Here is a 26,882-nt window from a genome sequence, read left to right on the forward strand (position 1 = left end):
AAAAGCCATGAGTAATAGAAACAGAAACCCTAGATCCAAATCGGCATGGCCCAGGACCCTTGAAGGCCTTAGAGATGATGAGCAAGGTAGGGGGAACCATTGGAGGCTTGGGGTTGAAAGGTGGTCGCCAGAGATGACCGGAGAAGGGAGGCGATAGACAGATTCTAGGGTTAGGTTGAGAGAAGAGAGAAGATGAGAGGATTTGAAGGTGGCGGATTTAAAAAAAATGATTAGGGTTGGGGGTCTTTTAGAATTAAAAAGGAAAGAAAGGATGAGGGTCGTTGATCTTTTGGATCAACGGCCAGGATTTAAGATGGCTTGGGTCGGGTAGGGGTAATTGGGGCCTGGGTCGGGTTATTTAATAGGAAATTGGGCTGGGGAGGGGTCCGATTTGGGCTAAAATTGAAAGCTAAATCTGGCTATGATTTAAATAGCCAATTTTCCCTATTTTAATTTATAATAAATAATAGGTACTTTTTGGAGAATAATTTAAGGTGACAAAATTATTTAAAATACATAATTATTATTTTAAAAATATAGGGACCAATTTTATGCATTTAAAAATATAATTATACCTTAAAATGGGCTAACATTGCAATTTAGCTTAAAAATACTAAATGTAATTATAAAAAATGCATAAAATTATATTAGCCATATCTTGGCATAGATATAGAAACTAAATGAATAAATCATCATAACAATAATTTAGAAAATAATTATTTGGGATTTTATGAATAAAAAGGGAGAAAATGAATCAATTTAAACCTTTAAAATTATGGGAAAAAATAACAAAAACCTTGTGCATGCTCATATATGCTATTTTGAAGGTATTTGTGCATATTTAAAATATATAGGGAAAAATTGGGTATCAACAGCTGCCTCTCTTTACCCGGAAAGGATGAAAGAGTTCTCGGATAAAGAAATGATGGCCAATTTTGACCGGATGGGATGCTTTGAAAGATAAAGGCCGAGCTCCGGTATCCTACATATCCCTGATTTTGCAGGAATCAGTCCATGTATAGTTCTAGATTCACCTGCAGAGTATGTCGATAAAACTACTGCAAGAACTGACACGAGATGTGGAAGAGGCTTTGATCAGTGGTTAAGGCTCAGGACGGTCAGAGGGAACTGGAGTGAGATCGCTCCTACAAGGATAGCGGTTGTTTGCTGATTACCTGTAGATAAAAGATGCTACAAACGTATTTGCAAAAATTTAAACATGATGCAGATTCCCTTTAGACCATGAAGGTTGTCTTCGGATGGTTAAAGATGACTTCCTGGGCCATGAATTGTTTAATGAGGGATTTGCAGACCATGAAATGATGTTCTCGTGCCATGAAAGTGTTGCCTCCAAACCATGACACCTTTGAATAATGATATGCAAATTTGAGAGATCCTCAGGTCATGGCATGGTGTCTTCCGACTATGAGAATGGTGCCTTTAGACTATGATGCCTTTGGACAAATTATGATATTAAATAATATGATGTAACAAGACAAGGTTTAGTCTTGCGAAGTAGAGGGTAGAGCTTAGCCCGATTGAAAAGCAGGTAGATAGTAGTAGAAAATAGCGCAATATTAGTGCAAAGAGGGATAGTGCTTAGTCCCGTGCAAGTGGGGAGGCAAGGATCAACTTTATGCAAATGGGGAGGCAAGGATTAGCCTTATGCAAATATGGAGTCAAGGCTTAGACTCGTGCAGGGAGAAGGCGGTGCCTAGTCTTATGCAAATATGGAGTTCGGGATTAGACTCATGCAAGATTGGAGACAGAGCTTAGTCTCATGCAAGGAGAAGGCAGCGCTTAGCCTTATGCAAATATGGAGGTAGAGCTTAACCTCATGCAAAATTCGGGATAAGGATTAGTCCCATGTAAATGGAAGGCAACGTTTAGCCTTATGCAAACATAGAGGTAGAGCTTAATCTTATGCAAGATTCGGGACAGGGCTTAGTCCCATGTAAATGGAAGGCAATGCTTAGCCTTATGCAGATATGGAGTCACGGCTTAGACTCATGCAAGATTGGAGACAAGGCTTAGTCTCATGCAAATGTGGAGTCAGAGATTAGACTCATGCAAATGTGGAGTTAGAGATTAGACTCATGCAAATATAGAGTCAGGGCTTATACTCATGCAAATATGGAGTCAAGGATTAGACTCGTGCAAATATAGAGTCAGAGATTAGACTCATGCAAATATGGAGTCAAGGATTAGACTCGTGCAAATATAGAGTCAGAGATTAGACTCATGCAAATATGGAGTCAGGGCTTAGACACATGCAAATATGGAGTCAAGGATTAGACTCATGCAAATATGGAGTCAGAGATTAGACTCATGCAAATATGGAGTCAGAGATTAGACTCATGCAAATATGGAGTCAGGGCTTAGACTCATGCAAATATATAGAGTCAGAGATTAGACTGATGCAAATATGGAGTCAAGGATTAGACTCATGCAAAGAGAAAATAGCAGATAAGGGTAGAGTATATCTTAGGTAGGATAGGTTCAGCGTCTAATGGCCGGATGGATGATGAATTTGCTTTGTGTACAAATGTTATCATTAAATGTGCCTGCATTCAAAGAAAAATCGTAAGTTTCATGAAGGGAGGTTGGTTCTTGCTTCGTCTGCCGGCCTTGCTTTGCTCTGCTCTGGAAGCCCCTATTGAGTTCCTCTAGGTAGCACTTGATTGTTATGGAAATAGAATTTTCAAAAAAAAATGCGATTATTGAAAAAAAATAGAGTTGTTTTGGAAAAGTATTGATATATCAAGTAATTTTGTGATGAACTAGAGATGTGACACACTTCAAAGGCATTTCAACTCTCTTATGTTGGAATTTTGAGGGTCCTCAAAATTCTGCCCCAATTTCGTAGATGATTTCTAAGCGTTTGTGGATAGCAGACCTTGCTGAATCTTCTTCGAATTTTTGAGAATCCTTCTCAAAATTCTGCCCCAGTTCTTGACTGACGACTGACTTCCTGGCATGTGATGGAGCTGGCTGGACTTGCTCCGGAATTTTGAGGACCTTCCTCAAAATTCTGTCCCAGTTTCTGATTTTGGGGGAAATGAAAATTTTATTATGATATGACCAAACCCATAAGGCTGCCTACGTATCCCTCTTAAAAGGGAATCAGGTCAAGCGTTCCTCAAAATTCTGCCCCAGTTTATGATTTTGGGGGAAATGAAAACTTTATTATGATATGACCAAACCCATAAGGCTGCTTACGTATCCCTCTTAAAAAGGAATCAGGTCAAGCGTAGTTCAATTACATCAGAAAAGAAAAATGTGAAATAATCTAGGCATAGTATCTCTTGACTGTGTCTGAATTGATTGGTTTCGGCCAGATTTCTTCATCCATTTCTACAAGTATGAGCTCTCCTCCTATTAGTACTCTGTGAACCATATACGGACCTTACCAGTTGGGAAAGAATTTCCCTTTGGGTTTATCTTGGTGGGGGGAAATCTTCTTCAATACCAGCTGCCTTGGTGCGAACTGTCTTAGTTTGACCCTTTTGTTGAAAGCTCTGGACATTCTGTTCCGATACAGTTGGCCGTGACATACTGCATTCATTCTTTTTCCATCAATAAGGGCCAACTATTCATAGCGACTTCTTATCCATTCTGCATCGCTGAGCTCAACTTCCTGTATGACTCTTAAAGAAGGAATCTCTACCTCGGCTGGGATGACAGCCTCGGTACCATAAACCAGCATGTAGGGGGTTGCCCCGGTTGACGTGCGAACTGTGATGCGGTACCCTAATAGAGCAAAAGGTTACTTCTTCATGCCACTACTTGTAATTCTTTACCATTTTCCTTAGTATCTTCTTAATGTTTTTATTTGCGGTTTCTACTCCTCCATTCATCTGAGGTCTATAGGTTGTGAAATTCTTGTGCTTGATTTTGAAAACTTCACATATAGCTTTCACCAGGTCACTGTTGAGGTTGGCGGCATTGTCGGTAATAATGGACTCAGGAACTCCGAATCGGCAAATAGTGCGATCCTTAACAAAATCTGCAACGACTTTCTTGGTTACAACTTTGTAAGATGCATCTTCTACCCATCTTGTGAAGTAATCAATGGCTACCAGAATAAACCGGTGTCATTTTGAAGCTATGGGCTCAATCGGACCAATAATATCCATTCCCCAAGCGGCGAATGGCCAAGGTGAGCTTGTTGCATTGAGCTCGTTTGGTGGCACTTTTATCATGTCAGCATGCACTTGACATTGAAAGCATTTGCAGACATATTGAATGCAATCTGTCTCCATGGTCATCCAGAAGTAACCGGCTCTGAGTATCTTCTTGGCCAGAACAAAACCATTTATGTGCGGACCGCAGGTCCCAGCATGCACATCCTCAAGTATCTTAGAAGCTTCCTTTGCGTCCACACACCTTAGCAAACCCAAATCTGGAGTTCTTCTGTACAAGTTCCCTCCACTGTGAAAGAAGTGATTTGACAATCTCCGGAGCGTGCATTTCTGAATATGATTTGCGTGCCTCGGATATTCTCCTTTTGATAAGTACTCATTGATGTCATGGAACAAAGCCTTTCCATTTGCTTCTTCCTCGACATGAGCACAATATGTAGGCTGATTATGGATTCTCACCGGAATGGGATCAGTATAGTTCTTATCTGGATGTTGTATCATTGCTGACAACGTGGCTAATACATCGGTGAACTCATTATAAATTCGGTCACATGTCGGAATTTTATCTTCGTAAACCTCCTTTTCAATTCCTTCACATGGTGCAGATATGGAAATATCTTGGAATTCTTGGCAGCCCATTCTCCTTGTACCTGGTGCACAAGCAAATCTGAGTCACCAATCACCAACAGCTCCTGAATGTTCATGTCGATTGCCATGTTGAGCCCTAGTATACAGGCTTCATACTCTTCCATGTTGTTGGTGTAGGGAAATCTGAGTTTAGTAGATACGGGATAATGCTGACCCGTTTCTGACACCAAAACTGCTCCAATGCCTACTCCTTTGAAATTTGCGGCTCTGTCAAAGAACATCCTCCAACCTTCATATGCTTCAGTAATGTCTTCTCCTACAAATGATACTTTTTCATCAGGGAAATACATTTTCAAGGGTTTGTATTCTCCTCTCACCGGATTTTTACCGAGGTGATCTACCAATGCTTGTCCCTTGACTGCCTTTTGAGTTACATAGACGATGTCGAACTCACTCAGCAGTATCTGCCATTTAACCAACTTCCTAGTAGGCATGGCTTCTGAAATATGTACTTCAGAGGATGCATCCTGGATATGAGGTATGTAGTGTAGGCACAGAAGTAATGCCTCAACTTTTGGGCTGTCCAGGTCAAAGCACAGCAAGTGCATTTGAGCAGAGAATACAGTGCTTCATAAGGCGTGAATTTCTTACTCAGGTAGTATATGGCTTGATCCTTTCTTCCTGTCTCATCATGTTGTCCCAAAACACATTCTAAGGCTCCATCTAACACGGATAGATAAAGTAGCAAAGGTCATCCTGGTATTGGCGGGACTAGAACTGGCGGTGCGGACATGTATTCCTTGATCTTGTCAAAAGCTTTCTTACAATCCTCGGTCCAACTTGTCTCGGCATCTTTCCTCAGCATCTTGAAGATGGGTTCACATATTACTGGGGATTGTGCTATGAATCGACTGATATAGTTGAGCCGTCCTAGGAAGCTCATCACGTCCTTTTTGCTTTTGGGTGGTGGTAACTCCTAAATAGCTTTGACTTTACTCGGATCTAGCTCGATCCCTCGGCGACTGACAATGAATCCCAATAACTTTCCTATAGGAACCCCAAATGCACAATTTGCGGGGTTCAACTTCAAATTGTACCTCCTGAGCCTGTCGAAGAATTTCTTCAAGTTTGCTATGTGATCTGCGGCCCTCTTAGATTTGATAATGACATCGTCCACATATACCTCTATCTCCTTGTGTATCATATTGTGAAAGATTTTTGTCATGGCCCTTATGTAATGTCCCCTGTGTTCTTTAGACCGAACGACATCATCTTGTAACAATATACACCCAAGGTGTAATAAAAGTTGTCTTCTCGAAATCTTCTTCATCCATCCAGATTTGGTGATAACCTACAAACCAATCTACAAAGGATTGGAGTTCATGCTTGGAACAGTTATCGTTCAGGATATGTATATTTGGCAGTGGGAAGTCGTCTTTGGAACTTGCTCTATTTAAATCCCTATAATCAACACACACTCGGACCTTCCCGTCATTCTTCGGAACTGGCACAATGTTAGCTAACCATGTCGAGTACTCAACCACCCTGAGAACCTTGGCTTTGATCTGCGTGGTAACTTCCTCCTTGATTTTTAGACTCATATCTGGTTTGAATTTTTTGAGTTTCTGCTTGACTGGCGGGCACATGGGATTGGTAGGCAACTTGTGAGCTACTATAGATGTGCTTAAACCGATCATATCGTCATACGACCATGCGAAGATATCCTTATATTCCTTTAGAAAAAGGATGTACTCTTCCTTCTCTATTGGCAACAAGAGAATGCTGATATGGGTCTCTTTTGACGGTCTCGGTGTCTCCCAAATTTACTGCTTCTGTTTCGTCCAAGTTGGATTTAGGCTTGTTTTCAAAATTCTCAACTTCCCCGATAATTTCCTCGGGTATCTCATCTTCTTCCTCTGAGTCATTATTCTCATGTTGCGTTGCCTCATTACATGTCTCAGTCACTGGTTCATTAGGAAAAGTAATAATAACACTGTAGAAAGGAAAAGTATAAAAACAGTAATGAATAATGATAAAGGATAAATGCATTTGATTAAAACTGAGAAAATTGTTCAAACAAAGCTTTGCTCGGTGGATCGAGAATTTATTTTAGCCGAGCACAAAGGTAGTACCATGATGTTTTAGCCGTATTGGCTTGGTGATACCATGGAGGTTATTTCCCAACCCTTTGCCCAGTTCGTATCCGGACGATGCTAGTATGGTTTCTATTTTGTTACACCACCACTTATCTTTCTCGATGGCATTGACCAGTTCAATGTAATGGTATGTTTATCCTCCAAGCTCCTTCTACGTCCGATGGCCATAATGGTTTGACTGGTGTAGATGGGTTACTCCCGTCTCTATGAATAATTACCTCATGATGGTTCCATTCGAATTTTATGACTTGATGTAGTGTGGAGGGAACGGCTCCAGCAGCATGGATTCATGGGTGGCCCAACATAAGATTATATGAGGATGGTATGTCAAGCACTTGGAATTCAACATCGAACCAAGTTGGTCCCATCTGCAAGCAAAGGTTGATTTCCCCGATCGTGGCCCTCTAGGACCCATCGAAAGCCTTCACATTCATCCTTCCGGTCCGTATTTCATGGAAACCTTTATCTAACCTTTTCAGGGTGTCCAACATACAAATGTTTAGACTTGAACCTCCATTAACCAGGACCATGGAAATGAACTTGTCTTCGAATTGTACCATAATGTGCAATGCTCGATTATGATTCAAACCTTCGGGCGGCAGCTCATCTTCATGGAAGATAATCCTATGGCCCTCCAGCACCTGACCGACCATGTTGGCAATTTCTCCACCAGTGATATTATTTGGTACATAAGCCTTGCTCAGTACTTTCATTAAGGCGTTCTTGTGTGCCTCTAAATTCTGTAGTAGCGACAGGATAGATATTTGAGCAAGGACTTTGTTCAGGTGATGAACAACAGAATACTCTTTCGCCTATATTTTTGACCATAGATCATCTGGCCTGGTTTCAATGACAGGTTGCCTAGCAGTGGCATCCTTACTTGAACCTCCCAGGTGTTCAGGTGTGTAGACTCTTCCATTTCTTGTCATTCCTTGTGCGGTGTCAGATTCCTTTATCTTAGTCTTCCTTTTTCACCGAGCCTCAGCAACATAATCCCAGGGTATCGCTTTTGAGTTGAATAAGGGTGTGGTTGATACCATCACAGTAAAAGGCGTGACCACTTTTACCGTCACAGTAAAAGGTGTGGCTTGAAGTGCCTCGAAATTTGTTACTATCCCTTTTTTGATTCCTTCATCGATCCTTTCCCCGAGATTGATGATATCAGAGAATTTGTGATTTTTGATGACCATCAGCCTATCATAATATTATGGATCCTGTGCTCTGACGAAGAATTTATTCATCTGTTCTTCGTCCAAAAAGGGCCTGACCTTGGCGGCTTCCGACCTCCAACGAGTAGCATATTCGCGGAAAGTCTCAGTAGGCTTCTTCTTGAGATTCTGAATGTAGAAGACATCAGGTGTATTTTCTATATTGAACCTGAACCGGTCCATGAAATCTGATGTCATGCTTACCCAACTGGACCATTTCTTGGGATTCTAGATGATATACCAAGACAATGCGTCTCCAATAAGGCTCCTCATAAAGAGCTTCATTTGAATCTTTTCATCTTTTCCAACGTCGACAAGATTGTCACAGTAGGTCCTTAGGTGGACCCTAGGATCACCTGTACCATCAAACATTTCGAACTTGGGAGGTTTGTACCCTTCTGGCAATTCAACATCGGGATGTATGCACAGATCTTTGTAGTTCAAACCTTCTATTCCTATGTCGCTTTCAACACCTTGAACTTGGCTTGTTTGTTTCTTGAGTTCTTTAGCCATGTTCTAAATAAGCATGCCCTTTTAGGAGGATTCCGGTGCACAGGAGATTGGCTGGGTAGAATAAGGTATAGTTTCCATGTATATGGGGTTGCTCTGATGGGTGCCAGGAGCTTGGGTATAGTGATAGTCATTGGTGGAGTTTTATGGGTCGGGGATGAGTGGTGGTGTATTTTGGGGAGTGTGATAAGTGGTGGGTGGTGGTTACGAGATTGGTTGGTGCTGTTATGGTGGAGTTGGTATCGGCAATGGATTGATATTTTGTGGTGGAATTGCATATTGATTTGGTATGGTAGGATTTTGCGGCTGTTGGTTTTGTGTATTTTGAGGAAGTGTTGGGTTCTTTGCATTCCGTTTGTGGATATTAGGGACAATGAGGGTGAGTGACAAGTTTGCCAAATTGCGGACCTGCTCAAGTTCTCCTTGCAGTTATAGTATCTTTTGTTCAAGTCACAAAACCAGGTTATTCAAGGCCGGAGTACTACGGCCATCGGAGGTCTCTGTGTTCTTAATGTTTTCCTTTCGGATTCCACTTAAGTCGTCCATCTTTGATTTCCCTCTGCTTTTTGTGTTGCTTGGAGGAGGAGGAGGTGGAGGGCCTCTAGATCTGATATGATATGCTGACAAGGCCAGTATGGATGAACTAACTTATGGGGATGGGAATAATAATAATAATAATAATAATAATAAACAAAACAGAAGGTAACAAGTTAGTGGGGATCCTGAACTGTTTGCAGTATTTAAACACATATTGCGAAATATAAACTCGTATCCATATTTGAAAACCTCGTTGTGCCCAAAGTAGGCCTAGCGACAAATAAATTTGGAGAACTTCAAATGCCAATAAATGCTTCATTTCATAGCATAAAAGTAGACGAATCCAAAAACTACACTAACATAATAATAAAACAAGTCACTACTGGCACTTGGCCTTATTACATTTTAAGAAAAACAAGTAAATCTAATCTATTTGGTCCCAGAAGGACCTTCCCCAGATTCTATCTTTCGGACTCCATCAAACCGATCTCCCAGCTCGCGCAGTCCAAGCAGCAAGTAGGCTCGGGCCAGATGTCCTCCCTCGACTCCATCCCCGTTCTGACAGTTTTCAATTCTTTTTGTGACTTTGCCCTTCAGCTCCACTATTCCTTGCTCCAGGTATTCCAGTTTTCTATTGGAAATGATTTCCATCTCTTTCCATTCCTCAATAAACTTCACGTTCCTCTCATGTATCTCTCGATGCTCATTCTCAGAGTCGTGGACCTTTTTGCGCAGCCTGTTGTATTTGACTTGGGCTTTAGCTTCCTCATCTATGATTCTGTTCCCTCGGCCAGTCACCGGTGTCATCGTTCCTTTCAAATTGTCCTCCAACCATGCAGGGTAGAGAGGCTCGCACCCTGCGTGATATCTGTCTGGCTCAATAGTGATTTTCTCCACAATGATTTTGAAGTGCCACATGTGCTGAGCTTGGAACTTGTAAGGTATGTCATCGTCTTGGAAATCCGCCCTGAAATGACTCATCTTGACGACCCTTGGTACAACCTGTTTTCTGCCTGCTTGCCTCATAACTCGCATAGGGACATATGAATATATCCCTCTCAACCCGATCAACACCAAATGCGGAGCATTCTTGGACCTGATGATGAACTCATCCGTCGGAAACCATTTAACCATCCACTGCACCTATTCCTCGGTCAGATTGTCGCAGAACTCTACCCATTCGCTGGCACTTTTCGGTTGAGCAAATCTGCCCGGAATGTAGTTCATCTGCTTAGGATGATGGAAAGCAATGTTGTCGTTCCAAGACCTTCGCATAAATTCTTGGCGATAGCGACCCTTTTGGAGATGCTTCAACAACCATAACTGCAGCAGTAAGTTGTAACTCTCGAAATGCTAGACCCTCTTTGACAGCGCTCCAAGGCCCTATGGATATCAGCTATGATCATGGGGACTATGGTGTATGTCCATTGATCGCCTCCATCAGAGTTTTGGCAACCATGGCCAACCTAGTGTGGATTCTTCCCTTTTTCATTGGGAACACTATCAGCCCTAGAAAGCACACAATGAACACGAACACTCTGCGGTGGATATAACCCAGTGAAGTGAGGGCGATCTCATCATGATAAGTGTGGAAAGACTTGTTGTGGCCATACCTCTCATAGAGATATTCGAAAGGTATGTAGGAGTCCTTCAAGCACACTAGGTCGACATTCTTTTTCAGCCCCATCATCTTCAAAAATCCCCTACCTGTACGGTTTTCTGGCACCAAAAGCTCGGGACTATCCCAAGTCAACCCTGCAAGTCCTCCTATTTCCTCTAGGAGCGGTGTCATTTTTATGTCACCAAAACAGAACACAACTCTTTCACTATCCAAGAATAGGGTAGCAGCCTCGATCAATCTGTTGTTTGGGTCAATATCTGGCAGGGATGGCAAGTTACCCAGTTTCTTTTCCACATGCTTCTTGTCACTTGAGGAAAGATCTTCCCACCACTCTAGCAACAATGGAGGGAAATTGCTAACCATACCGAATCTGGGGACCTCGTGCCTCATTTTTTGCAAAACAAAAGAGTTAGGCCTTACCCCCACCAGACTCGACTATTTATACATTTATGATCAGCATATTGGCATTTAGTTCTCCAAATTAATGCACAGAACGTGGTTGTATCCGTTGGGATTATAGAAAACCCGATGGACTTTAGATAAGGCTTATCTTAAAGGATCATTATGTGGACAACATAACTGATCCGACTAGGTTTGATCATGATACATGCACAATTTAAACAGAGTAAGGTTTCTATGGGATTTTAGACTGGTACCCTCAAGCAGACAACTTGACGGGGAAGGCATAGAACCGTCAACTGTACTGCTGATCGACTGGTTTTATCGCAAATAAGCCTTTCGGAATTTAAGGGTAATAAATAGGAAGAGCGAAACCACTCATTACAGCATTGCTATAGGATTTGATATGCACGAGTGGAATATGATGTGGAGCATGATTTATGCAGTAGTTAATAACATGTAAGCAAGTATTTTCACATAGGAAAAAATAAATACAGCATTTAAATAATTGAAAAGACAGTTACATAAAAAGAAAAACAAGGAGACAAGTGAGTTTTTAGGGTAATAAAGAAATCATAAATGGATAAGGGAGAAAGGTATGAAATAAGCATGCTTGGAATAATTTGAAAAGACAAGATCGTTATGGTAAGAGCCTAAAAGTATCCCCAGCAGAGTTGCCATGCTATTGCGCCCCCTATTTTTCTCCGCGGAGAAAGTCTGGGTTTCGACATTCACGGGGTGTAATAACTCATTTTCCTTTTGGGAATTGGGTATTTGAAGAGTCGCTACCTAATGAATTATGGTATGTTAGGGCACCTAGAGTGATTAACTCTTGGGTTGGTTTGCATTACCAGAGATTAGGGTAAGGGCTTGAAGTAACCTCGAGGGGAAGGTGTTAGGCATCCCTCTTGGTCCACAACGGTGGGTCCCGGCCAAAATTATATTCACAAATTAGTCCATATATAAACATTTGAATCAAATAAGTTGCAAGTAAAGCGCGTTGGATAGTTCAAGTAGTAAGATAAAAGTTTGAACAAGTTGTAAAAGACGAAAGTTTTAAATAAAGAGAGGGCTTGGTAGAGAGGGGTCCTAGGTTGTTTGTCCTATAGTATCACCCCACGCAATGTCCGGTAAACACTCATCGATGAGCGGCTACACATGACATTAATGCGTAGTCATCATATCCCACGTCTACCCTTCCCATCCCCTTATTGGTCATGCAAAGCGAGTGTTTGGTCACTGATACCTATTGTGTGCTGCTACCCGGCCTTTCTTAATGATCCTGGAGGGAGTTAGGACCTCTACCTAAAGGTAGTTCTAGACGTACCCCTAAGGTTTAGAAAGGCGAAAACTCTAAGGAGACAGTCAAAACATTTAGGACTTCCACATAATGGGAGCAATTAAGAGGCTCACAGTTTCCTCCTCAAACAAACATACAAGTAGCACGACTCAAAAACGGTTAAGGTCTTTATTAATCAAAGTCCTAAAGCAGGATCTCTAAGTGACTATGCAGAAACAGACCAAACATTTTATACTCAGAATTTATAACCTAGTAGTTGCCTAGGTATTCCTTTTTTTAAAAGCTTATTAGAATTAGAAACGCTAAGCGACAGAGACAGCTTCAGAAAAATACAGTTTTGAAAACACCCTAAGGCTCGCCTATATGTAGAATATTGCAGAAACAAACAGGTTTTTGAGATAGACTCCTTTAATACCTATAGGCATGATATCAAATGAGATTAAAGCAATTTTGAAAGAACTTGTTTCAGGAAATATTTAACACTTACTAAGACCAGTTTTAAAAATGAACTAGGCGTAATGAAATTGATTTATTAGTAATTAGACTATCAGACAGAATTGCGAGTAGAGATCCCTATAGGCATGGTATCTAGGCGTATTACTGATTTTAATTGATTTGCAGCAACATACAGCAATACTCATTAAAACTGAATTGGTGTTGAATCCTATAGGCATGGCATCTACTGATTCGAGACATAATTGTTTGGAACATATAAACATGGTTTCTAGCATGACAAAATGCAGAACCTTATGAACATGATTTCTACTTGATGCAAAGAAAATTTGAAGTGAAATCCTATAGGCATGATTTCTATTAGGTAAAGCAATCAGATTCAGAAGAGCAAACCTATGAGCATGCTTTCTACTTATGCAAATAGTTAGACTTCAAAAATAAGGTCCTAAGTGCAGGATTTCTACCCATATTACCCTTTAAAGTATGCATCTACCCACTCATTTACTAAATACCCCAAATATCTGTTTACAAATTATTACAGACCAATGAATGAATTACATAAATAAAATAGAAAATCAAGAAGCTATTCTATAGAGAGCCTGCAATTAGGCCCAAGTTTCCCAAAGCCTCCAATGGTCTCACAAGCCTCATTTCCATAGACAAATCAGAGTCAAGGTGCATCAAAGTTCCCTAAGGGTCTCAAGGACCCCGGGCAATGCTTACACCTAGACTTAGCAACCAAGAATTGAACCAGTATATTATGAAATGGCCAGCCTCAGTATACCAGACTTCAGAGGGCTCTCACAAGGATCCCAAGGCAGTACACATAGTAGAGGGGGCAGAACTTATTGACTAAGAGTAAAGTGAGAGTGCATGACACAAGTTGAAAAAGGTTTATTAGAGACTATTTTGAAAGCAATTAGTAAAGCAACAGAGCTTGTTTAAAAATATGTTGGAGTGGTAAACAAAGTCAAGCACTTCAGGATAGGATCACACACAGAATTCAAATGAATTTAGTAGTCACACAGGGGTCAAGGGGTTTGGGGATACACAGACATTTGACTGCAAACACATAAACCCAGTAAGGGTCTTAGGACTAGTTTGGACATGCTCAGAAATAGGTGACACTGGCATAATCACAAACCAGTCATGGAGAACATAAACACATGGAGAGGGATAGGGATTTGGGATTCATAAGATGGTAAGTACACAGTAGGTAATCGACAAGGCATGCTTTGAAACACACATAAGGAAATACATTAACCTAAAGGGAAGGGGGGACATAATAACATGCTGATAAGGTAACTTAACTACAAGTTTCACAACAGAACCACAAGTAGAAGCAGACTAGAAATAAGAGAAACTGAAACAATAAGAGAAGCATGTTGCTGTTAAGGCTTTAAATTAAAACTAGGACATACTAGTGAAAAGAGAAGTAAGCAGAATGAAAGAACAAGAGTGCACAGATGATTAGCCTTGGCTTGCAGCCAGCTAATAGCAGCAAATAGCACAAGAAAGAGGGGAAAACAGAGATTTTTAGTAAGAGAGGTAGTTTTGAAAACCAAGTGTTCGTGTTTGTTAATGAAAGATTTAGGGTATTTATAGTTGAAAGTAGGTAGTGAAATAAGGTAAGAATCATAGTAGTACAATAATTGAAGAACTCAGAATCAATCAATTAGAGAATCAAGGAAGTACTCCCTTAATTTAAGGGAATCAAATCAAACGAGAAGATTCAGTATCATATAAGGCAAGAAGTAAAATCAGTGCATGACTAAATAAGGAAGGAGTCAAGGTTCAGTAAGCATAGAGTAGTCGATTAAGACTAAATTCATAAAACCTTAATTAAGGACACAACTCAGTAGAAATAAAGTATCATAGCAAATATGGTAATGAAATTAGTCAACTTAAACAGACGGGGTAAAGCTTTTAGGGATTTTAAAAGAAAATCTTTCAATCAAACCATCAATTAAGGAAATTAGAATCTATCAAGAGGGTGTCATGATTCTGTATTTTCAACATATACATAGATAAGATCAAACAGACGTAGAAAACAGGCAAGGTTAGCCATAGTGACAGAAAGAAGCAAGAGATAAACAAACAAAATGAGCATAGTCATATAGAAGTGACATGAGTAGGCTAAGGATTCAATAAAACACATTCGAAGGGGAGAAAATGAATCAATTTAAACCCTTAAAATTATGGGAAAAAATAATAAAAACCTTGTGCATGCTCATATATGCATATATATGCTATTTTGAAGGTATTTATGCATATTTAAAATATATAGGAAAATATTAAGTATCAACAGGATCTACCGCTGAAAAATCAAAGCTTCATCTTGTTAATTGGTATACCTTGAATAATACTAAGAATAATGGTGGATTAGGTATAGTCAGTGCTGAAAACAAGAATCTAACTCTTCACACGAACCTTGCATGGCGACTTTTTAAAAACCCTCATTCCTTGTGGGCCCGAGTCCTCATTAATAAATATTGTTTCCCTCAGAGAAACTTCTAGTCCCAAACTCATACCTGTCAATGTAGAACTGATTCAATTATCTAGAGCAACATTCCTAAGGGATGGTACATTTGTAATCAAGGTATCCGTTTGTGATGACCCGGCCAGTCGTCTCATGAGTTATCGCTCTGTTTCCCCTATTTCTGCTTCTTATTGCTTTGTTATCAGTTCTATATGTGATCGGGATGGTTGGCTTAGGTTCAGAATGATTTTTGGTAAGGTTTGAGACACTTAGTGTCTTTTGAGGAAGCTTAAGTTGGAAAAGTCAACCGAACATTGACTTATGTGCTACAGGGCTCGGATGTGAGTTACGATGGTTCGGATAGCTTCTGGAGGTGATTTGGGACTTAGGAGCGTGATCAGAATGTGTTTTGGAGGTCCAGAGTAGATTTAGGCTTGAATTGGCGAAATTGAAATTTTGGCATTTTCCGATTGATAGGTGAGATTTCGATATAGGGGTCAAAATGGAATTCCAGAAGTTGCAATAGTTCCATTGTGTCATTTGGGATGTACGTGCAAAATTTCAGGTCATTCGGACATGGCTTGGTAGACTTTTTGATCAAAAGTGTAAATTGGAAGATTTTGGAATTCTTAGGCTTGAATCCGATGCGAATTTGGTGTTTTGATGTTGTTTTGAGCATTCCGAAGATTGGAACAAGTTTGAGTGATGTTATAGGATATATTGTCATGTTTGGTTGAGGTCCCAGGGGGCCTCGGGTGAGTTTCGGGTGGTCAATCGGACCATTTCATGTTTTGGAAGATTTTGGAGCTTTTTGAAAATGATTGAAGAGGGATTCAAGGGGAAACACTTGGAGGTAAGATTTATGGACTTAATACTCGATTCTTATGTGAATTCTACCTAATTAATCATGAAATTTAAGCCTAATATTGAAGAACTAGGGCTTGTAATTGGAGATCTAGAATTTGGGATTTGAGGGGTCGTTTGTGGTAGGATTTTGATGCTTTTGATATGAATGAACTCGGTGAGTGATAAGGAGTCTTTGATGTAATTTTTATCGGAATCCGAGACATAGGCCCGGGGGTCGGGTTTGGCCAATTTCAGGATTTCTGTTGTAATTTGATTTCTTTCGAGTGGGCTTTGTTCCCTTAGCATATTTTGATGGTTTTGCACTGATTTTGGTTAGATTTGGAGCATCCGGAGGCCGATTCGAGGGATAAAGGCATCACGAGCTAGAGATTCGGACCGGGTAGAGGTGAGTAATGATTGTAAATATTGTCTTGAGGGTATGAAACCCCGGATTACACATCGTGGTGCTATATTGAGGTGATGCACACGCTAGATGATGAGCATGGGTCATGCACCATTTGGGATTGTGACTTAGTCCATCCGTATGACGGTTTTACCACATATTTGATTGAAAACTATTTGCTATCATCATGTTTTGGGCTGAATGCCATATTTGGGCCTTGTGCCAACTATTTGGACCCTTAGGGGATTCTTAATGATATTTCCTAACTATTTAGACTTTATACTTGAACTCAGTCATACTATATTCTACTGGTTTTATAACTCGGCCATGTTTACTTTATTTTTAACACATGAAGTGATATTTTAAATGATAATTTGGGTTAAGCATCATGTTTTACTATTTCTCGAGTGGCTTATGTGATTCTAACTGAGTAAGGCCAAGGGCCTATGTTGTGAGGATACACTGATTTATGGTTGTGAGGCCGAGGGCCTGAGATTGTACGCCACGAGGGGCTTGTTGATATGAGGCCGAGAGCCTACTAATTTTGCCACGAGATGGCTTGATATTGCGCTTGGGCCATAAGGGGCCCCTCCTAGAGTCTGTACACCCCCAGTGAGTGCGGGTATCCATTGTGATATGATATATAGACCGAGGGGCTGGTGTTGTTCCATGATATTGCTCGAGGGGTGAATTCTGTTGACATTGTGCCCGAGGGGCAAATTTTTAAGTGTATCTATTCTAGCTGCTTTTCATTTAATTGTTTAACTATTAAAAAGGAATTTTAAAGAAGCTTTAACTGAACTAAGGTGGCTCTACATGTTTTCACTGTTTCATTGCTTTTACTGGATTTTGACTGCTTCTTTGTAGCCTGCTGACATGCCTTTACATGATTTCTTATCGCTCAGTCTTCATTTATTATTGTTACTCTCTGAGTTGAAGTACTCACTTTACTCCCTGCACCTTGTGTGCAGATTCAGGCACTTCAGGTCCTACTTGCGAGGGTTGAGAGCTTCCAACAGATATCGGAGTTTCACTAAGTAGCTGCTCGGCGTTCGCAGTCCAGTGCTTCTCCCTCTACCTTATTTTCTTCTTCTTTAATTATGTAGTAGTTATGTAGACGCTTTCAAACTTGTAGTTTTTATGATAGATGCTCATGACTGGTGACACCCCTATGTCGGGCTATGTCTATTCTGCAAACTGTATTATTCACCTTATTTGGGGATTATTATTATTATGTCAGAGATTTAGTTTTTATTATTTAATTGCTTCAAAATAAATTGGGAGTGTGTCGGTTGGCCTTGTCTTCACGAGAGGCACCATCATGACCGGGTCCGAGTTTAGGGTCGTGACAAGTTGGTATTAGAGCCTAGGTTACATAGGTCTCATGAGTCATAAGCAGGTTTAGTACAGTCTCGCGGATCAGTACAGAGACGTCCGTATTTATCCTCGAGAGGTTGCAGAACCTTTAGGAAAAACTTCATATTCTTGAAATTTTTGTCGTGCAAATTTGTTGATCCAAGTACTAAACTTCTGTTATTCTATTCTCTCACAGATGGTGAGGGCACGTGCTACCGATCAGGATGGACGACCACCAGTACCACCAGCTGTAGCTACTAGAGGCCGAGAATGCGGTCGTGGTCGCGGTAAGGGTAGAGGTGTGGCCCGCACAGCAACTAAGGCAACACCGACAGATCCACCAACCGCCTAGTTCAGGATCAGGTCCCAGCTGTGGACGCTCCAGCAGCACCAGCTTAGGCACCAGCTATGCCCATTGTGATTCCGGGTCATTAGCAGGCCTTGGCTCAGATTCTATCAGTATACACTGGCCTAGCTCAGACGATCTCATTGACTATAGCCGCAATTATTTCTCAGGACAGGGGAGGCATTCAGACTCCCGCCGCTCGCACACCTGAGCAGGTCGTGCAGGGACTTCAGACACCAGGGGCACATCCAGCCCAGCCGGTTGTTGCTGCTCAGGACTACGTAGCTCCTGCCATGCCAGAGGACGAGCAGCGTAGGTTGGAGAGGTTTGGTAGACTTCAGCCTCTGATTTTCAGTGGTGCAGAGGGCAAGGATGCCCAGTGTTTCTTGGATAAGTGTTAGAGGATTCTTCGCACAGTGGTTATTCTGGAGACCAGTGGGGTTGCTTTCACTACTTTTCAATTTTCTGGAGCTGCCTTCACTTGGTGGGAGGCGTATGAAAGGTGTAGGCCTGTTTGTGTAGCACCATTTGCCTGCAGCAGTTTTTCATTCTCTTTCTGGAGAAGTATGTGCCGCAATCTCTCCGAGAGGAGCTGCGCAGGTAGTTTCAGTGGTTGTATCAGGGAGATATGACTGTGATGCAGTATGAGATAAAATTCTACGAGTTAGCTCGTCATGATATTTGGTTGGTTCCAACAGATTGAGAGAGGATTATGAGGTTTGTGGATGGCCTCACTTATCAGCTTCGTATTCTCATGACCAGGGAGAGGGTGTCTGGTGCTACTTTTGAGGAGGTTGTTGACATTGCTCGTGAGATTGAGTCAGTTCATCGCCAGGAACGAGATGAGAGAGAGGCCAAGAGGCCTCGAGGATCCGGTAGTTATGGTGGTGCTCCTTCGAGAGGTTAGTTTCAGCACGGCAGAGGTCGTCTATTCAGGCATGCTCAGCCAACCAGCCCAGGTTATCGTGGGGCGTCATTGGGTTATGGTTCTCATGGTTCTTATCAAGCCCAGTCATTACTTAGTGCCCTTCCAGCTCAGAGTTCGTCCCGTCCTCCATCAATTCAGGGCTCTTCTATGCTAGGTGCATCACCTAGTCATTTTGGTGCTAGGAGTTCCCTCCAGTCCCCATCTCCAGCACTCGGGAGTTGCTATAAGTGTGGAGAGATGGGTCATATGTGGAGGCACTGTCCTCGTCGTCTTGCAGGTTCATCTCAGCAGAGGAGTCAGCCATCAGATTAAGCACCAGTCATTTCACCACCACCTGCCCAGCCAGCTAGGGGTGGAGGTTAGTCAGCTAGGGGTCGCCCTAGAGGGGGAGGTCGATCAGGTGGCGGTCAGGCCCATTTTTATGCACTTCCAGCTAGACCCAATGATATTGCTTCTGATGCTGTTATTACAGGTATTATCTCAGTCTGCCATAGAGATGATTCTGTCTTATTTGATCCCGGTTCTACCTTTTCTTAGGTGTCATCATACTTTGCTCGTTATTTGGATACGCCCCGTGAGTCTCTTGTTTCACTTGTTCATGTATCTACTCCGGTGGGCGATACTGTTATTGTAGATCATGTGCACCGGCCGTGTGTGGTGACTATTGGGGGTCTGGAGACCTGAGTGGATCTTTTATTATTATATATGGTGGATTTCGATGTCATTTTGGGCATGTTGTGCTATTCTGCACTGTCATGCTAAGACAGTGACATTGGATATACCAGGTGTGCCACAGATTGAGTGGCGAGGTTTGACTGATTATGTTCCCAGTAGAGTAATCTCATTCTTGAAGGCCTAGCGTATGGTTGGGAAGGGTTGTCTTTTGTATCTAGCATTTGTGAGGGAGGTTGATGCAGAGACTTCCATTATTGATTTTGTCCCAGTTGTGAGGGAGTTTCTTGATATTTTTCCTGTAGACCTGTCGGGCATGCCACCGGATAGGGATATTGATTTTGGTATTGACCTGGTGCCGGGCACTCAGCCCATTTCTATTCCATCGTATCGTATGGCACCAACGGAGTTGAAGGAGTTAAAGGAGTAGCTTCAAAAACTCCTTGATAAAGGGTTCATTCGGCCTAGTGTGTCACCTTGGGGTGCGCCGGTTCTATTTATGAAGAAGAAGGATGGCACTATGAGGATGTATATTGATTATAGGCAGTTGAACAAAGCAACAGTTAAGAAAAAGTATCCTTTGCCTCACATTGATGATTTATTCGACCAGCTTCAGGGAGCGAGAGTATTATCCAAGATTGATCTCTGTTCAGGTTGTTGCCAGTTGAATATCAAGGACTCGGATATTCTTAAGATAGCTTTCAGGACCCGATATAGTCATTATGATTTCTTGGTGATGTCTTTTGGGCCGATCAATGCCCCAGCAGCGTTCATGCATTTGATGAACAGCGTGTTCCTGCCTTATCTTGACTCGTTTATCATAGTTTTCATTGATGATATTCTGGTATACTCGCGTAGTAAGGAGAAGCATGCCGAGCATTTGAGAGTCGTGTTGTAGAGATTGAGGGAGGATAAGCTTTAAGCAAAGTTCTCCAAGTGTGATTTTTGGCTCAGTCTTTGGCTTTCTTGGGGTACTTGGTGTCCAACGAGGGTATTCAGGTTGATCCGAAAAAGATAGAGGCATCGTAGGGTTGGCCCAGACCGTCCTCACCCATAGAGATTCGCAGCTTTTTTGGTTTGGCGGGTTATTATCGCTGGTTTTTTTAGGGATTCTCATCTATCTCATTGCCCTTGACCAAGTTGAATCAGAAGGGTGCTTCATTTATATGGTCAGATGAGTGTGAGGAGAGCTTTCAGAAGCTCAAGATAGCCTTGACCACAACTATAGTGTTAGTTTTGCCCTCAGCTTCAGGTTCAAGCAGAAGGATCTCAATTTGAGGCAGCGGAGGTGGTTGGAGTTGCTAAAGGATTATGATATTATTATATTGTACCATCCGGGGAAGGCCAATGTGTTGGCCGATGCTTTGAGCCGAAAGGCAGTGAGTATGGGTATTTTGGCATATATTCCAAATAGGGAGAGACCTCTTGCAGTTGATGTACAGGTCTTGGCCAATCAGTTCGTGAGGTTAGATATTTCGGAGCCTAGTCGGGTATTGGCTTGTGTGATTTCTCGGTCTGCCTTATATGATTACATCAGAGAGTGCCAGTATGATGATCCTCATTTACTTGTCCTTAAGGACAGAATTTAGCATGATGATACTAGAGATGTGATCATTGGTGATGATGGGGTGTTGGGGATGCAGGGCCGGATATGTGTGCCCAATGTAGATTGGCTTCGAGAGTTAATTCTGGAGGAGGCCCATAGCTCGTGGTATTCCGTTCATCAAGGTGCCGCGAAGATGTATCAGGATTTGAGGCAGCATTATTGGTGGAGGAGAATGAAGAAGGACATTGTGGGATTTGTAGCTCGGTGTCTCAATTGTCAGCAGGTGAAATATGAGCATCAGAGACCGAGTGGCTTGCTTCAGTAGATGGATATTACAGAGTGGAAGTGGGAGCGGATCACCATGGACTTTGTTGTTGGGCTCCCACGGACTTTGAAGAAATTCGATGCTATTTAGGTGATTGTGGATCGACTAACCAAGTCTGCGCACTTCATTCCTATGAGTTGAGCACAGCTTTTCACCCTCAGATGGACGGACAGTCCGAGCGCACTATTGAGATATTGGAGGACATGTTTCATGCTTGTGTCATTGATTTCGCATGGCCATGGGACTAATTTTACCGCTTGCAGAGTTTGCTTACAACAACAGTTAGCAGTCAGGTATTCAGATGTCTCCATATGAGGCTTTGTACGGGAGGTGGTGTAGATCTTCAGCTGGTTGGTTTGATCCGGGTGAGGATAGGCTATTTGGGACATACTTGGTACAGGATGCTTTGGAAAGGTGAAGGTAATTCAGGAGAGGCTTCGTACAGCGCAGTCAAGACAAAAGAGTTATATTGACAGGAAGGTTCGGGATGTGTCCTACATGGTTGGTAAAAAGGTTCTGTTGAAGGTTTCGCCCATGAAGGGTGTTATGAGATTTGGGAAGAAGGGTAAATTGAGTCCTCGGTTCATTAAGCCTTTTGAGGTGCTTCGGAAGATTGGGGAGGTGGCTTATGAGCTTTCTTTTCCACCCAGCTTGTCTAGTGTGCATCCGTTATTTCATGTTTCTATGCTCCGGAAGTATATTAGGGATCCGTCTTATGTTTTGGATTTCAGCACGGTTCAGTTAGATGATGATTTTACTTATGATGTGGAGCCAATAGCTATTTTGGGGCGTTAGGTTCGAAAGTTGAGATCAAAGGATATAGCTTCAGTGAAAGTGCAATGGAGATGTTGGTTCATGGAGGAGGATACCTGGGAAACCGAGCGGGAGATGCGGAGAAGATATCCTCACCTATTTGAGGCTCCAGGTATGTTTCTTGACTCGTTCGAGTACGAACATTTGTTTAAGAGAGGGAGGATGTGACGACCCGGCCAGTCGTCTCATGAGTTACTGCTTCGTTTCCCCTATTTTTGCTTCTTATTGCTTTGTTATCAGTTCTATATATGATCGGGTTGGTTGGCTCGGGTTTGGAAAGGTTTTTGGTAAGGTTTGAGACACTTAGTCTCTTTTGAGGAAGCTTAAGTTGGAAAAGTCAATCGGACGTTGACTTATGTGTTAAAGGGATTGGATGTGAGTTCTGATGGTTTGAATAGCTTCGGGAGGTGATTTGGGACTTAGGAGCGTGATCGGAATGTGTTTTGGAGGTACAGAGTAGATTTAGGCTTGAATTGGCTAAATTGGAATTTTGGCATTTTCCGGTTGATAGGTGAGATTTCGATATAGGGGTCGAAATGGAATTCTGGAAGTTGAAGTAGTTTGGTTGTGTCATTTGGCATGTGTGTGCAAAATTTTAGGTCATTCGAACATGGCTTGGTAGACTTTTTGATCAAAAGCGTAAATTGGAAGATTTTGGAATTCTTAGGCTTGAATCCGATGCGAATTTGATGTTTTGATGTTGTTTTGAGCATTCTGAAGATTGGAACAAGTTTGAATGATGTTATGGGATATGTTGTCATGTTTGGATGAGGTCCCGAGGGGCCTCGGGTGAGGTTCGGGTAGTCAATCGGGCCATTTCATGTTTTGGAAAGTTGTAGAAAATCTGCTGAAGTGTTGCAGACATTTGGCCTTCGCATTCGCGAGTAGGCCTCGCGTTCGCGAAGGGTTAGCAGGTGAGGCTAAGGATTTAGCCTTTGCGATCGCGAGGGAGGCTCCGCATTCGCAAAGGGCTGGGATCTTGTTCATCGCGTTCGCGAGGTATCAGACGCGTTCACGTCGAGGAAAGTTGAGCAGCTAGGTTCAAGTGGATTTGTTCTTCGCGTTCGGGGAAGGGGAGTCGCATTCGCGGTGAGTAAGGGAGTTAGCTCTTCGCGTTCGCGAGATGGAAGTCGCGATCGCGATGAAGGAATTCTGGTCAAAGTCAATGTGTGCTTCGCGAACGCGAGGCGTTGACCGCATTCGCGAAGAAGGATTGGATGCCTTGGCAGAATATTTAAATAGCCATTTAGTCCGTGATTTTAGGGCTAACTTCCACCATTTTTGAGCGATTTTGGAACTTTTTGAAGAGGATTGAAGAGGGATTCAAGGGGAAACACTTGGAGGTAAGATTTATGGACTTAATACTCGATTTTTATGTGAATTCTACCTAATTAATCATGAAATTTAAGCCTAATATTGAAGAACTAGGGCTTGTAATTTGAGACCTAGAATTTGGGATTTGAGGGGTCGTTTGTGGTTAGATTTTGATGCTTTTGATATGAATGAACTCGGGGAGTGATAAGGAGTCTATTGATGTAATTTTTATCGGAATTTGAGACATGGGCCCAGGGGTCGGGTTTGGCCAATTTCGGGATTTGTGTTGTAATTTGATTTCTTTCGAGTGGGCTTTGTTCCCTTAGCACATTTTGATGGTTTTGCACTGATTTTTGTTAGATTTGGAGCATCTGGAGGCCGATTCGAGGGGCAAAGACATCGCGAGCTACAGATTTGGACCGGGTAGAGGTGAGTAATAATTATAAATATTGTTCTGAGGGTATGAAACCCCGAATTGCACATCGTGGTGCCATATTGAGGTGACGCACACTCTAGATGACGAGTGTGAGGTCATGCACCATTGGGGATTGTGACTTAGTCCATCCCTTATGACGGTTTTACCGCGTATTTGGGTTGAGCATCATGTTTTACTGTTGCTCGAGCGGCTTTTATGATTCTGACTGAGTAAGGCCGAGGGCCTGTATTGTGAGGATACACTGATTTATGGTTATGAGGCCAAGGGTCTGAGATTGTATGCCACAAGATGGCTTGTTGATATGAGGCCAAGAGCCTACAGATTATGCTACGAGATGGTTGATATTGGGCTTGGGCCATAAGGGGCCCCTCCCGGAGTCTGTATACCCCCAGTGAGCGCGGGTACCCATTGTGATATGATATATAGCCTGAGGGGCTGGTGTTGTTCCATGATATTGCCTGAGGGGAGGATTCTGTTAACATTGTGCCCGAGGGGCGAATTTTTAAGTGTTTATCTGTTCTAACTGCTTTTCATTTAATTGTTTAACAGTTAAAAAGGTATTTCAAAGAAGCTTTAACTGAACTAAGGTGACTTTACATATTTTCACTATTTGGGAAGGGTTGTCTTTTGTATCTAGCCTTTGTGAGGGAGGTCGATGCAGAGACTTCCATTATTGATTCTGTCCCAGTTGTGAGGGAGTTTCTCAATATGTTTCCTGTAGACCTGTAGGGCATGCCACCAGATAGGGATATTGATTTTGGTATTGACCTGGTATCGGGCACTCAGCCCATTTCTATTCCAATGTATCGTATGGCACCAGTGGAGTTGAAGGAGTTAAAGGAGAAGCTTCAGGAACTCCTTGATAAGGGGTTCATTCGGCCTAGTGTGTCACCTTCGGTGTGCTAGTTCTATTTCTGAAGAAGAAGGATGGCACTATGAGGATGTGCATTGATTATAGGCAGTTGAACAAAGTAACAGTTAAGAACAAGTATCCTTTGCCTCGCATTGATGATTTATTTGACCATCTTCAGGGAGCGAGAGTGTTCTCCAAGATTGATCTATGTTCAGGTTATCGCCAGTTGAAGATCAGGGACCCAGATATTCTTAAGATAGCTTTCAGGACCCGATATGGTCATTATGAGTTCTTGGCGTCTTTTGGGCTGACCAATGCCCATCAGTGTTCATGCATTTGATAAACAACATGTTCCGGCCTTATCTCGACTTGTTTGTCATAGTTTTCATTGATGATATTCTGGTATAATCGCGTAGTCAGGAGGAGCATGCGGAGCAATTGAAAGTCGTGTTGCAGAGATTGAGGGAGGATAAGCTTTATGCAAAGTTTTCCAAGTGTGAGTTTTGGCTCAGTTCAGTGGCTTTCTTGGGGCACGTGGTGTCCAACGAGGGTATTCAGGTTGATCCGAAGAAGATAGAAGTAGTTCAGAGTTGGCCCAGACCGTTCTCAGCCACAGAGATTTGCAACTTTCTTAGTTTGGCGAGTTATTATCGCTGGTTTGTTCAAGGATTCTCATCTATCGCATCTCCCTTGACCAAGTTGACTCAAAAGGGTGCTTCATTTGTATGGTCGGATGAGTGTGAGGAGAGCTTTCAGAAGCTTAAGATAGCCTTGACCACAACTCCAGTGTTAGTTTTGCCCTCAGCTTCAGGTACATATACCGTGTATTATGATGCTTTGAGAGTCGGTATTAGGTGTGTATTGATGCAGGAGGGTAGAGTTATTGCTCATGCTTCTCGTCAGTTGAAGTCCCATGAGAAGAACTACCTCATTCAAGATTTGGAGGCATTATTTGTATGGTGTGTCTTGTGAGGTGTTTACCGATCATCGTAGGCTCCAGCACTTGTTCAAGTAGAAAGATCTTAATTTGAGGTAGCGGAGGTGGTTGGAGTTGCTAAAGGATTATGATATTATTATACTGTACCATCCGACGAAGGCCAATGTGGTGGCTGATGCTTTGAGCCAAAAGGCAGTGAGTTTGGGGAGTTTGGCATATATTCTAGTTGGGGAGAGACCTCTTGTAGTTGATGTTCAGGCCTTGGCCAATTGGTTCGTGAGGTTAGATATTTTGGAGCCCAGTCAGGTATTGGCTTGTGTGATTTCTCGGTCTTCCTTATATGATCGCATCAGAGAGTGCCAGTATGATGATCCTCATTTGCTTGTCCTTAAGGACAGAGTTTAGCATGATGATGCTAGAGATGTGACCATTGGTGATGATGTGGTGTTGAGGATGCAGGGCCGGATATGTGTGCCTAATGTAGATGGGCTTCGGGAGTTAATTCTGGAGGAGGCCCATAGCTCGCGGTATTCCATTCATCCGGGTGTCGCGAAGATGTATCAGGATTTGAGGCAGCATCACTAGTGGAGGAGAATGAAGAAGGACATTTTGGGATTTGTAGCTCGGTGTCTCAATTGTTAGCAGGTGAAATATGAGCATCAGAGACCGGGTTGCTTGCTTTAGCAGATGGATATTCCAGAGTGGAAGTGGGAG

Source organism: Nicotiana sylvestris, chromosome 3 (assembly GCF_000393655.2).
Source record: "Nicotiana sylvestris chromosome 3, ASM39365v2, whole genome shotgun sequence".
Lineage (NCBI taxonomy): Eukaryota > Viridiplantae > Streptophyta > Magnoliopsida > Solanales > Solanaceae > Nicotiana > Nicotiana sylvestris.